The sequence below is a fragment of the Haplochromis burtoni genome, unplaced genomic scaffold (genome assembly GCF_018398535.1).
Source record: "Haplochromis burtoni strain Fernald_Lab_line unplaced genomic scaffold, NCSU_Asbu1 Contig_605, whole genome shotgun sequence".
In the NCBI taxonomy this organism is placed as follows: Eukaryota; Metazoa; Chordata; class Actinopteri; order Cichliformes; family Cichlidae; genus Haplochromis; species Haplochromis burtoni.
The window spans coordinates 45985-61678 of NW_024582966.1; positions in this window are offsets into that span (position 1 = coordinate 45985).

The window sequence follows — 15694 nt, forward strand, 5'->3', positions numbered from 1 at the left end:
AGAATATCCAGTAATGTCCCTGCCTACAATTAAACACATTCACTTACCGAAAATCGGGGGCATCTGCTGTGGCAAATGGCAAGCCTTTTACCACAAACTTAGTCACTGCTCGGTGACATTCGTCTATCCTGGCCTGAAAGGAGACGCTACCGGTAGACTGCAGCGAGAACTGCCAGCATCTGAGCCAGCCAGACTCTGTCTGTCTCTCTCATCATGGTCACCTAAATGCACAGTAATGGCAGGTTTTGTAATAAGGCAGATCGCGCTAACATAATATGCACTGTTAGTTGATTATTTACCTGCCGCATTAACGGGAGAGGACGTGCAAACGTTACCGCTGCTGCTGGGTTGAGATTCACGAGTCCGGAGCGGAATTAAAAACACGACATTCATTTAAGGTCATCGCGTGTTTTGTGAGCAAATGCTTTTGCATATTCGTAGTGTTTCCTCCCTTAAATGAAATATCTACTTTGCAAGTATTGCAAGTTGCCCTGTTGTCATCCGTTCTCGTAAAGTATAACCAAACTTTTGAGCGTTTGAGCCGCCATGTTTCCTGCCAGGTAAATGACGCTCCGCAACGTGGTGACGTCATTCGGGGCGACTGGAATCGATAAGGGAATCGTTTGCAAAAATGGCAAACAATTCCAAGGAATTGAAACAGTGGGAACCGGTTCTCAACAAGAACCGGTTTTCGATACCCATCCCTACCGGAGACCCAAACAAAACACGCAATAAGAGGCTCTAATGTGCTGCTATGGAACGCCAGGACTGCCATAATGAATTAATTAAATACACCATTAAATAATTAATTAAATGTGGCAATAATTAATTAAAATTGGAATTAATTAATTAAATAAATAGTTATGACACATGTAATTAATTAATTATTGACACATTTAATTAATTATTTATGTATTTCACATTTTAATTAATTATTGACACATTTAATTAATTATTTAATGATATATTTATTTATTTCATTTTGGCAGTCCTGGCGCCTGGCTCTCATCATGAAATAATTTTATCTGTCAGCCTCACCCATCAAACTCAGGGGGCGGGGTTAACGCTGATCGAGTCAAAACCATTGCTTTGGCCTGGTGGCCATTGTTTCTAGCACACAACAACCGGCATGTGGAAGCTAACAGAACTGAGCTTTGAAAAACCCTGTTTGTGTGTTACCAAATACCGTTTTAATATTTTTTTAGCCGAGAATGTAGTGGTTTAATCTTCATGTGTCTGGTCGGTTTGTCAAGATACAGCCTCTTTGCAAAAGTGCTTCGATGATTTCGGAGATGTCTGCCCAGTCTCACGGCAAAGCGTGGGATAGACCCGCTCGCCTCGCAAGCAATCCCACCGACAAAGCGCAGGCCCCGGTACACAGCTGTAGTAACCCCCGCTGACTTCTTTTACTGAGGTTATATTTATCGGTGTTTTATTTCCTGATGTTCTTATGTGTCCTACGTGTTTCAGTCGCCAATTCTGAATTATAACTAACATTAAAAACATGTTTAAGGAGGAGAGAGAGCAAATAAATCTGTTTAACATCTGATCTTTGGGTTTTTGTTCAGTAATCAGCGTGACCTGTGTATAAACGCATAAAAGAGATAACGTTGGTGTTTCCGTCATGTAGTAACTGCTGGCTTTAACTGTACAAAGGTTGTTCGACACTATGAAACACATACAGACTTCATGATGTTCGGCTAATATTTTTATTGTGAATATTAATCATGCTGACCTCGCTCTGTACACCACGCAGCGAGGTCAGCATATCCACGATATCCTCAGCTCCATGAGTTAACACAGAGTTTCCCAGCTGACTATCTAACTTCCAACTATTCCAGAGACGTGAAAATATACAGCATAAAGAAAAGTGTAAGAGACTCAGCAGCAGATTAGAATAACAGTTATACATTTAATAAATCACCAAATGAATCCAAGAAACGAGCAAACCTGTTCCGACAATTTGAGTTTGTATTCCCTCAGCTGCAGACTCGCTGCTGTTTAAATGTTTGAAAAGGAAGATTAGATATAAAAAACGTCAAACATAGACTCAGTCTGCCTTCACATTTGATATGAGGCCAGCACGTATAGTGGCCTCAGCAGGCTATTACTGAAATACACGTGCTATATCATAAACTATGATATAAATAGGGAGGTCCTATTAACATGTTTAGTTTTAAAGGACACCTTCCTGCCTTTAGTCTCCTTCATGAGCAGTATTAGTTTTCTTCTAACATCCAGAAGTCTGCACGATGTGTTTCATAGTTTGTAACAAAGCCTTTGACAGGCAAACATGACAAAAACAAAAAAAAAAATAAAAAAAAAAAGAGAGAGAGAGAGAGTGTTGACATAAGAAGAGAAAATGCTCTCAATTATGGAGACAGGCAAATGGTTCATTTATGTTTGATGTGTGTTTATTCCTCCCTAAATATCGTCGGTGAAGTTTGCCATGCACGTCAGATTTTCCTGCGCATTTTTATACCTCTGCCAACAGAGAGAGAAAAAAATCACATTCTAACAGACAGCTGGTGCTTAGAATACAGTTGAATAACTATTAAAAAACAGATGATATTTAGATGATAGTTCAGTCTAACACATGTGCCAGTGAACCATTAAACGTCTGTGAAACTATGCAGTATGAAACGTACTTACCTCAGCCAAACCGATTTGCTCAGTTGTAAATAAAACAGCGAAGTAAACGTGACCCAAGACAAACCTGAGTGAATGACAGTAGCATTATAACAAACAGTCGGAGAGCTAATTAACCAGAGGTGCATTCAAAGCTCACATGATAGCTCGGTACTTAGACGTATAGCAAGTGACTGAAGTCTGTTATTCCCTAATAGGAAGCTCACTTCTGGATGAAGGTATTTAACAAGCTCCTAGTCACTTGCGAGCTCGTTGGAAAATCTATATTACATGGCTAGTCTTGTGAAAAAATGTTTCGCTGACAATATTGTCACTACTTAAAATTTCATGAGAACAACTTCGTGATCTGTCGCTCATGTGTAAAATTACACTGTAGGACTAATTCACATTAATTATCATTATTTGTGCTATACTATTGCTACTTTTGCGTTTCGCGTAGGCTATGGTCCTTAGAAGTGGTAGCTCAGACAATGAGTGATTTATATGTACAGCCTCATCGATCATATGCATCAGCAGAGGAGGGGTTAGAGAGCTGCCCATGCAAGCGATGAAGAAGCATGCAGCATAGGTCATAATGCTCTGGATTGAGCTCGATGCCGCTGGTTTCGTGAGAAAAATGTCAAGCTCGTTATCATGTAAGTAAATCAGCTCGACCACTACATAGTAATAGGGCCGAGACAAGATTCGACACTGGGCACGTTACGAAGCCAGGACAAGGGCGGAAAGAGACGATCGTTCGGTGAAAATGAGAATCTGCGAATGCAACATGTGGAACACGGAGAGTGGAATATGTAAACAAACCGGTTAACGTAACCCCCTGGGTGCACTCTGCATGCTAATTGTTAGCAGAGCTAGTGAAATCTCTGAAAACATCTGAGCACTTTTGCAAACATGTTCTATGTTGACAACCTGACCAGACATACGTCGCGACATTCGCGGCTAAAACACTGTTAAAAGTGTAGCTGGTGACAGAAAAACGGGGTATTTTAAAACTACACCACCACCATTGCTGCCTGTGATTTGATCTGCATTCTGGGATACCTGGCTGCCCCAAGTCTACACAAGCAATCGATTATCTAGGATCGACCTGTTTTGACTTACTTTGCACGGCAACCAATCAAATGTTAGAGAAGCTGCATGGGCAGCGTTAACCCCGCCCCCTGAGTTTGATGGGTGAGGCTGACAGATAAAATTATTTCATGATGAGAGCCAGGCGCCAGGACTGCCAAAATGAAATAAATAAATATATCATTAAATAATTAATTAAATGTGTCAATAATTAATTAAAATGTGAAATACATAAATAATTAATTAAATGTGTCAATAATTAATTAATTAAATGTGTCAATAATTAATTAAAATGTGAAATACATAAATAATTAATTAAATGTGTCAATAATTAATTAATTACATGTGTCATAACTATTTATTTAATTAATTAATTCCAATTTTAATTAATTATTGCCACATTTAATTAATTATTTAATGGTGTATTTAATTAATTCATTATGGCAGTCCTGGCGTTCCATATTCATGTTGGTGGCGTCAGTTACACAATGGACCCGGAGCCAGCACAACAGAACCAGCAGCGCGCGAGCAGGAATGCATTTCTTACTTGGAAATTCCAACACCACTTCACATTTAAAGAAGAAAGGGATGGGCAAAATCTGACCGTTGAATGCAAACTCTATATACAACCAAGCTGCTCTCAGCATCAAAAGACTCCACCTCCAACTTAAAGAAACATCTGGAAGTAAGTATTTAAAAACTAACATTAGCCTACTGCAACTACCCACTTCAGTATCTTCGATGCACTATTGCTGTGTACCGACTGCAGACAGTTAGACTTGATGGATAGCATTAACAACCTGTTAGCTGCAAATAATCATGTGCAGTTCTGAAAGCAGTCCATGAACTAACCTCGGCTAACGGCAGCTAACAATGTTAGCTCAGTGGCGAGTAACCTTCAGTAATAGTAATAAATCACACAGCAATAGTACATTCACGTACTTGTAAAAAGCATGATAATATATTAAGTAATCCAAAGTATTCAGAATACGTTACTCTCATTGAGTAACTTAACGGAATACGTTACAAACTACATTTTGTGCCATGTATTCTGTAATCTGTAGTGGAATATATTTTAAAAGTAACCTTCCCAATACATACATACAGTGGCTTGCAAAAGTGTTTGGTCCCCTTGAACTTTTCCACATTTTGTCACATTACAGCCACAAACATGAATCAATATCATTGAAATTCCTCGTGAAAGACCAATACAAAGTGGTGTACATGTGAGAAGTGGAACGAAAATCATACATGATTCCAAACATTTTTTACAAATACACTGGGGCAAAAAAGTATTTAGTCAGCCGCCGATTGTGCAAGTTCCCCCACCTAAAATGATGACAGAGGTCAGTAATTTGCACCAGAGGTACACTTCAACTGTGAGAGACAGAATGTGAAAAAAAAATCCATGAATCCACATGGTAGGATTTGTAAAGAATTTATTCGTAAATCAGGGTGGAAAATAAGTATTTGGTCAATAACAAAAATACAACTCAATACTTTGTAACATAACCTTTGTTGGCAATAACAGAGGTCAAACGTTTACTATAGGTCTTTACCAGGTTTGCACACACAGTAGCTGGTATTTTGGCCCATTCCTCCATGCAGATCTTCTCGAGAGCAGTGATGTTTTGGGGCTGTCGCCGAGCAACACGGACTTTCAACTCCCGCCACAGATTTTCTATGGGGTTGAGGTCTGGAGACTGGCTAGGCCACTCCAGGACTTTCAAATGCTTCTTACGGAGCCACTCCTTTGTTGCCCGGGCGGTGTGTTTTGGATCATTGTCATGTTGGAAGACCCAGCCTCGTTTCATCTTCAAAGTTCTCACTGATGGAAGGAGGTTTTGGCTCAAAATCTCACGATACATGGCCCCATTCATTCTGTCCTTAACACGGATCAGTCGTCCTGTCCCCTTGGCAGAAAAACAGCCCCATAGCATGATGTTTCCACCCCCATGCTTCACAGTAGGTATGGTGTTCTTGGGATGCAACTCAGTATTCTTCTTCCTCCAAACACGACGAGTTGAGTTTATACCAAAAAGTTCTACTTTGGTTTCATCTGACCACATGACATTCTCCCAATCCTCTGCTGTATCATCCATGTGCTCTCTGGCAAACTTCAGACGGGCCTGGACATGCACTGGCTTCAGCAGCGGAACACGTCTGGCACTGCGGGATTTGATTCCCTGCCGTTGTAGTGTGTTACTGATGGTGACCTTTGTTACTTTGGTCCCAGCTCTCTGCAGGTCATTCACCAGGTCCCCCCGTGTGGTTCTGGGATCTTTGCTCACCGTTCTCATGATCATTTTGACCCCACGGGATGAGATCTTGCGTGGAGCCCCAGATCGAGGGAGATTATCAGTGGTCTTGTATGTCTTCCATTTTCTGATGATTGCTCCCACAGTTGATTTTTTCACACCAAGCTGCTTGCCTATTGTAGATTCACTCTTCCCAGTCTGGTGCAGGTCTACAATACTTTTCCTGGTGTCCTTCGAAAGCTCTTTGGTCTTGGCCATGGCGGAGTTTGGAGTCTGACTGTTTGAGGCTGTGGACAGGTGTCTTTTATACAGATGATGAGTTCAAACAGGTGCCATTCATACAGGTAACGAGTGGGGGACAGAAAAGCTTCTTACAGAAGACGTTACAGGTCTGTGAGAGCCAGAGATTTTCCTTGTTTGAGGTGACCAAATACTTATTTTCCACCCTAATTTACGAATAAATTCTTTACAAATCCTACCATGTGATTCATGGATTTTTTTTTCACATTCTGTCTCTCACAGTTGAAGTGTACCTCTGGTGCAAATTACTGACCTCTGTCATCATTTTAAGTGGGGGAACTTGCACAATCGGTGGCTGACTAAATACTTTTTTGCCCCACTGTAAATAACTGAAAAGTGGGGTGGGGTACTTGTTTCTACAGTCAGTTCATATAACCTGCATGGCACATCATTGAATTTGAATTGGGAGAGCCTTCTGCAAACCCTTTGCTGAGCTTAATGCATTCATGATGTAATTGAGTAAGATATTATTCTTAGCAGGGGGCAAAAAACAAGGTACCTGTCTCATTCGGCAGACAATCTGGAAGGTTTTAAAGCACAGTGCAATGCACTGAAATTTTTAAGCATAAAACATAACAGTCAGTGGTATTACTTGTAAGGTTTCTAATGAAGTGCTATTTCAAACACTTGAAGAATGTTATATAGAGGAATGTGGGCACTGTTGGTGTGAGTTTATGTCCATATCAGAAATTTTAATACATAAGAAAAGAAAATGCAGATCATATGCAAGCTGTCTACTTTTTTCCCTCCTTTTCATCTATTTTGACAATTTAGATGGGACTTACTAAGAATTAAAAACACAAAATCTCTCACAAATCTTTAGAACATACAACCACAAAACCAATCACTTCTCAGAATTCTGGAGGAACTGAATAATGTAACCAGTAGTGGAATGAATTACTTTCTCTGGTGAGTAATTAAGTAACCTACTGCATTAAGTTTCAGAAACTACTCGGTAATGTGTAATACATTACATTATTGGTTTTGAATAACAACCATAACAGTGCTCTCATGTTAACAACACAACCATCTTATGGGCCAGATTGGACCCTTTAGTGGGCAAATTCTGACCCATGGACCATATATTTGACAAAAGCCTTCACACAAACCAAGCTGTGGATGGACATTGTTTTCACAAGTATAAAAAAGGCCTGTGTTGTGGTACAAGGACGCCACAAGATAAATCTAAGTGTGAGAAATTTGTTTAAGCACAACCCTAAAAGATGATTATACATTATGCCTGAACTGAAACACGCACATATTCTCTGCTGTCACTTCTAACTGCAGAGGCTGTTTCCTTCCACAAACCTCCATTTTTTGAGGAGATAATTACACACCCCATACACAAGACAGACGAGGAATCAAAATAAACTCTCTCTTTTCTTCCCACCGTCGATCAGCAGAACTGAGCTATTGGCTGATGGCACAGCCGAGGTGACAGATTGTACAAAGGAAAGGAAAGGAAGCCAAAACAAGAGAGACACTGTAACGGATAGGCAGGAAGAGAGAGGGAGAAGAGGAGGGATGAGACACGGATAGAAGGAGAGATAAGATTGGAAATGACGAGGTGACATGTGAGTAAGCAGGCTACATGAGAAAGAGGGGGAGATGGAGGCGATAAAAGGAGAAAAAGGTTGACATGGCAGGTGGATGGGACACGAAAGACATCTAAAAGAGAATAAGAAAAGAGACGAGAGAGCATGGGGTGATTGAGAAAAAGAAGAAATGGAAAATAAGCAGAAATAAATGAGGTGAAAATGAAAAAGGTGAGGGAGAGAAAATGGGGGATGGGAATATGGGAGAGACAAAGAAAGGATGCACAAGGAGAGAGAAGCAGGAAAAAACAGGAGCATATTTCATGTTTCTGACACACCTCATAACTCAGGTTGAGAATGCACCTGCACACCTGGCAGACAGAGATCAGAAACCAGGACAAAGAGTTTACATGTCAAAGTCTCTCACTGGCAAGTTACTCAATCTGTTCTTGGTGTTACTGAAACTAAAATATGATGTTTCCAAGCACAAAAGCAGCATATTTAGAAAGATTAAAATATTTTGGAAAGAGGTCAGAGAGACATGTGAGAAGAATAGAATGTGTAAGAGTTGAGAATTTTAAACTAGACTGAAAGCTATCGCGTGCTAGCTCGTTTTACTGTTTCAGTTCTGTGTGTGTTTTGCCGAAAATGCTCAGAAATGAATCAAAACAACAAGCAAGAAAAAAATGTGATTCTGAGAGGCATCTTACATGTGAGTCACGTGTTTTAGAAAAAATCTGAATTCTTTATCCAGAGTGCTTGGAATTGATGGCTCTATTGTGGTATAGCATCATTTTGCTCCCACTTCTTTCCTTGATCTGAGCGTTCACATTCTGATGGCTGCGGTAATTCATTGGTTTCATGAGGTCAAATATTTTGTGAATGATGTGCCTTGACTACCACAATCACCAAAGCCGAACGCTTCAACTTATCAGAATGATACTTTGGGGAATTTTGACCCACTTTTCTTTACCTCATTTCAATCAGGTTGAGTGCTGGTCTTTGACTGAGTCACTGCAGCATATTTCTTTTCTTTTTCAGCCTTTCTTTTGCATATTTACTAGTATGGTTGAGGTCATTCTTCAGCTGCATGACTCAGTTTTGGCTGTTGGACAATTAGCCTCACGTTTGACTTTAGAATACTTTATTATTCAGAAGTGTTCATGGTTGACTCAATGACTGGGTGATGCCCAGATCCTATAGCTGCAAAACAAGCCCAAACCATCACCCATCCATCACTGTGCTTGACAGCTGGTAAAATGTGTTTAAGCTGATATTGCTGCTTGGATTTAGCCAAACGTGGTGCTGTGCTGGGCAGTGTTGGGGAGCAACGGAATACATCCCCTTTCTAATTTTGGTCATTCCAGGCATTGCCGGAAACCCAAACAAAACACATAATAAGAGGCTCTGACCGGAAATCTGACAGTGCAATGCAAACTCTGTTTACCAGCAACCCAGCTGCTTTTAGCGTCAAAAGAAACATCTGGAAGTAAGTTCTTTTTTAAAAGCATACAGCAACTACATTGTTTTAGTTGTGGTAGCTACCTGGGTTACGTCTCACTTCAGTATTTTTGAGGTACTATTGCTGTGTGATTTATTACGATTACCGAAGGCTGCATTACAACCTGCTAGCTGCGAATAATCATGTGCGGTTCTGAAAGCAGACAGAAAGAAAACATATTACTGATACAGAAATAGTTTTCTATATGAGATCACTGCAAAAAGTGCAGCTTTACCTAATGTCCACCCTACTGTTACTCATTTTATATTAAGATTTAAAAATCTAGTTGGTATTGCTTTCAGAACTGCACATGATTATTTGCAGCTAACAGGTTGTTAATGCTATCCATCAAGTCTAATAGTCTGCAGTCCATGAACTAACCTCGGCTAACGTCAGCTAACATTGTTAGCTCGGTGGCGAGTAACCTTCAGTAATAGTAATAAATCACACATCAATAGTACATTCATGTAGTTATAAAAAGGATAACAACATATCAAGTAATCCAAAGTACTAAGAATACATTAGTCATATTGAGTAACTTAACGGAATATGTTACAAACTACATTTAGAGGCATGTAGTCTGTAATCTTTAAAAGTAACCTTCCCAACACTGATTATGGACAAACATTTCCATTTTGGTCTTATCTCCCAAGGACGTCGGCCTGTAACAGTGCATACTCATAAAACTGTCAATGAATTGATTGCATGAATGTTTTATACACAAATTCATTATTTATCAATATTTCCACATCTGGGTGTGTTCATCCTTTATGAACACACTTAGAACTCCCTATGATCATGCATATGAGCAAAACATCTTTAAAACCAATATTACTACTACTGATTATTATTTTCTTTTAGTCATTATTTACACAAAATCCTCAGAACAACATTACATTGCAGGTTAAAAAACTTTAACCTTAATTTAAACATATTCTAGTATTCTGTATCTCATTTTATCTTTAATCATCTTTCATTGCAGGCAGGGAGCACAAGCCCGCTGATTTAGAATAAGTTTGATTTACTAACGAACGCATAGTGTTAAATATAAAAAAAAAACATCTTTTCACATGACTTGTGAAGCCAAATTTCCCTTTAAGCTACTTCTATAAACACCTTAAGTTATTTGTTACTCTATTTTTGTCCACGCATACTTTCAAACTTTGAACTTTAAACATATTTGTGCCACCTTTAAAGCATGCTTAACATTCACTGTTAACTTGAATGAAATAGAAGAGGAGTCAGACAAACACAGATGTGAAAATGCAAGAGTACAAATGAGAGCAAAACGCATGCTGGGAATGCAGTGAAGCGTGGAAGAAAATGAAAAAATGGAAGAAAGATAAGGGAAAATGACTGAAATGAAGAGAGCTAATTCAAGTATTGGAGAGCAAAGATGAAAAAAGGTTTCATCGCACTCTCATGGTCAGATGTGGTGGTGAAAATAGGGCTAGGTGAGATGAAGAAGACATAAAGTAAGGACAAATGACAGACTGCAAAGGAGGGATGGGTGGAGGACCCAAAGACAGCTATTGTCACCCCACCTGCCTGTGATGGTAGGATTTCCGGCACTAGTGGTTTTGTTTTCTCTCCTTTATGTGGTTTACAGCCCCCAGGATATGTGGAGGCATTGGGATATCTTTACACACTTCCTGTACCGCACAAAGCTGCCTACCGTTGCTCTGCAGATCACAAGATAATCCCAACAGAGACCAAGAAACAAGAGACCCTGGTGAGGCGTCACATCATACCCGACACTGTTTTAAACATGTCACATACAAAATAGCCTTAATCATAGCTGTTTTCATGTCTGTTTTCATATCCACTGATTGTTCTGCGGCGATTGCTTGTAAGAGTTGAGGATAACTATGTGCTGAACAGAAAAACCTTGAGGCAGGTGGACTGCTGTCAGCCAAGAGCAAGGCTCCAGACTAACCAAAATTAGTTGAAGACTAAGAAAATAGAGCTTGGTGTGATGAAGCGCCAGTTCTGCTGAGGCGTCAGAATATGTCACAATCTTGTGTCAGCAGTGTGATCCACTGACCCAGCCTGGCTGGTGTAACCAGTCCAGGATTCTGCTGGCAGTGTCACATTATGAGGACTGTTTTAAAGACAGTCAACCATAGTTCAGATCCTTCATTCTGATTACTGTTGCTGAACATGTGCTTTGCATACTATGTTGGTGGTACAACTTCTATCAGACAATCACTGCATCACAAAGCAAAAGTCAGCTTAAACTGCTTGCTTAACTGCTTAAATGTGCTTATGAATAAGAGGATTGATTGAAGGCAGTGGCGTCCTTAATCACCTGATCTCCATCCTGGCTGGGACGTGGCAGAATGGGGGATGATAATGAATTATTGTTTTCGTTTTTTAGTTTTTTGTTTCTTTTGTTGTACAATATACAATAATAATACAATTTTATTTAAACAGTCAATCTACAAAAAAATGCACAAATAATAGTGAAAAGCGATGCTTAATGGTTACATTTGCCACTAAAGCACAGACTTAGAGACGTCACCTACTAAATGGCAGAGAAGGATTAAGATCTCTGTCTAAACAAATAAATAAATCTGGGTAAATTCCCAGATGATTAAACATGCAACTATTTTGCACTATAACTGAAATGAGTAAAGAAACTCAACAGCCTATTTATGCAAGATAATTCCTCATTTTATTGGGGGTGTTATATTGGTTGGGTCTGATTATTTGGGGGGGGGGTCATAACCCCCCTGGATGCAACATAGTCAGGACAGGAGTTTTGAGAAGGTATCAATATTGTACTTTGTTGCTGTTGCTGTCATATTCAGTGTAAATATTTCTGGGATCAAAGGATGGGGTGATGCAGTCTTTTTGTTTTAGAGAGCATGTAGATTGAGAAGCTCACTGATGAGTCTTTTTTCAAACTAGCTTCTGCTGAAAAGTGTCTCAGATACGTATTTGTTTGCATTATTGTTGCAGATGTCATATTAATGAGATGAAAACGGTTTGTTAGGTTTGTGGCAGCTTAATAAAATATCACGGAATGAAATACTTGTTTGGATTTAGCACATCCTTCGAACCTCTAGGTCTCACTACCAGGAAACAAACCCAGAAAGGTACAGCAAAAGTCTCTTGAATTGTGCAGGTCACTAGTTAGAAGCCATCAGCGTGATACTTTGTCTAATTTGATTCAATATAAGCAACAGCAGACTCGAATTACAGGGTGAAAATCCCGAAGACTTTCCAATCCAATAATATGTAGCCTACCATAACTGCTGGCAGGAAACCTGCCTCTTGGGCCTCTTCAGTCACCATGAGAGAGCATCACTTCACTGAATCTGTAGACATTTCTCAGCCTTCTTCTTTCTCAGCTGACTGCCGCATTCGTGGAGCTGAATAATGACACTTGTTGGCTGCACAAAAGCAGCTGGTAGCTTCTGTTGCCAACGATGACAAGCAGAATCGCCTTACTCCGGCTGGAACAATGGAGGGCTGCGTTGATACGGTATTGTGTGTCAGTGTTATCTGTGGCTCGGCCCTGTGAAGATTTGTTCCACCACAAATAAGATTTTATTTCTTGAGAAGCCCCCATGCAACAAAGAAGTGGCTGAAATGCCTCCCTTTACTCCTGGAGGTCCAGAGGATGAACACAAACAAAGCCCTCAGGATCACAGAGTCACAGCTGTTTGTGAAGTGCGGGTCTTATGAGGCTTAAAGACAAAATCCAACTTAAAACACGAGTCACCTATGTTGCTCCTGTGATCCACAAAGCGTAGCGGTGATCTTCCTGTCCCTGATCGGGGAATTTTGAGACACACGCAACCCCTTCATAAAGCAGCAGTGTCTGTGGTGACAGACAGTGAGACAAATCTAGCACCTGCTCCACTAAAAACAAACGCCATGCTTGTACTCACGGTAATCCTACACTTCTGTGCTGTTTAGCTCCTCGTTTTAACTTCATAATGACATGACTAGGACACAGTAGATGATTTTTTTTTCTTATTTGGACAGTTTGGTGGCCTCAAAGCAAGAATGCCCTGGATGGATATTCTGTTGTTGGGAATCTTGATGGCATGCATACATTATTAATGTTATTAGCATTTGGTAGGTGTTTCTTCTTATGTTGATTAGGTTTAAATGAAACCCTTTTTGATGGCATGGCAACTGATTTTGTTTTCAAAAAATAATTAAAATAGTAAATATTGACTGAGTGTAATGCTTTATTCAGCCACTTGGGGGCAGCATAAAGAGTTGGACAGCACTTTGTGACATTAAAGCATTAATACTTTTTTTTTTTTTACCCTTTTTGGGTTTGGGTTTTTTTAAACGCTCCACTGGACTAGGCACTTACCAAGTGTTTGATCTGAACATCTTTCCCTTCCGTGGTTTATGAGTGATAATTGTGAAATTCACAAAAACTAGGCATAAAGATCAAGAGATGAAATAGCTGTGCAATAAAGCTTTCCTTTGATTTTGTGTAGGTTAAACTTGGAAAGCTTTCAGTTTGGTTGTTCCCTTCATGCTTGTTTGCTCAGCTTTGGTACTAATTCTTTTTTCAAAAGCATTTGCATCATCTCTCTTAGGTAAGGCCATCTAAAATGCAGCCTTAAACAACAGCACGCATAAAGGACTAAAATCATCTACATGACACCCCCTGTGCAACTGATGATGTGACAGCAGGACAGCCCTAAACCCTCACAGACTTCAAGAAAGTGCTCATCAAAGTCTTTAAGTCTATGATTGTGGACAGTGGAACACTTAAATGACCAGTTACTGCCAGCAATCTTGGTTAACAAGACTGTATTCAAAGACTTTGGGTGCATTGCGCAGGCACAGATGTCTGCTATTCAATGATAAACATCAGTACTAGTACAATATTAGGATTTCACCGATATAAACAAGAGACTTCTTTGGATGTATGTACACTCTGATAGAAGTCAGATAACTGCATTAAAAACAATTCAAAACATGGTGGAGAGGTGCAATCCCATGCCTGAGATTAGTGGAGATGAATGGTGGCAGACAGCTGCAGCTACAACCAACTGTGTCAGGATCCATCTGTCTGCCAAAGCAGCCATCCTCTTAACTTGAAGCCTCACGTTGAAATGGGTATGTTTAAAAAAAATTATATCTTGTAATGTGTAAGTGGAAAAATGGTAATTTTTCTACCTGACTGTAACATGCCGATGTCTGCTGTGAACTCTCGATTTGTAACAACTTTATAGTTGAGCGTCTGTGTAAACTGACTCACTTTTGTTTGCAGCTCCATGATCTGTTTTTGACACTTCCACACTGGCTTCATTTGTCAGGTCCAAAGGTTAACAACTTGGACTTAACGTAAGTCAGGATCAGAGATAAAGAAATACAAACAACATGTATACATCATGTTTTTCTTTTCTTGAGGTGTGACTGGCAAATCTTCTTCTGCGGTTCCTTAAACAGGTGACAGAGGATAGACTCATGATGTTAACCTTTTTGAATTGTATTTTCATATCCCATGTTATCACCTAACCTAGGTTAGTCTCTAACACAGTCTGATATTACTTGTAATTAAACTGAGCTCTATCTTTAACCACATCTTAACCCAAAAAAGAATTAGAAGAGCTCGGGAACAAAAAGTCCTCTCTTCTTAAGCTTTGAATGGCAAATTTATCTCCCTAACTAAAAAGGTACAAGAACACACACACATACAACAACTGCAGAGTTTACTATAGCTGTCTACCACCAGCACTTCAGGAGTAAATCAATAACATCTACTGTGTCCTAGAACACACACACAGACACACACACACAATTCAAAACCCAGACCCCCCTCCCTGTGACCAAACAACAGGTGATCAGCTGCAAATGGGTGAAGTGAAGTAGGTAGGGGGAGGGGGGAACAAGACCATTCATCACCACGGGGGCTGCCACCGTCTCCCTTCTCTGCAAAGGAACACGCTGTAGCAGACATCTCCATTTAAAAGCACTCGATCAGCAGCTAAACAAACTCAGGCCCTCAGGTCAGGCAGCCGGGGCCACACAACTGGGTTTGAAGCTTGGTAGAAGTGCAGCGCAGCCTCCTATTAGGGCGAAGTTCAAAGGAGAAGCACACACAGACACACATACACACACACACACACACACGTTCTCAATCACTGGCGGCAAGGCAGGGTGGACTGAAGTGAGGTCAGCAGATCAAACAGTACCTGTGGGCTGTTAAGCAAACAGAGTCACCATGCGATCTTTAATAATCTACAATTTGTGGTTTGTTTTTGCACAAACTTCACATAGTTTATTTGTTTTGGTATTTATTATTCTTATATAATTATAAGATATATATGAGTATGCATGAACCAGAGCTTTAAGAAGACTCAAAATTTTAAATAAACTGGAATTATTAGTGTTGTACGCCACATCCC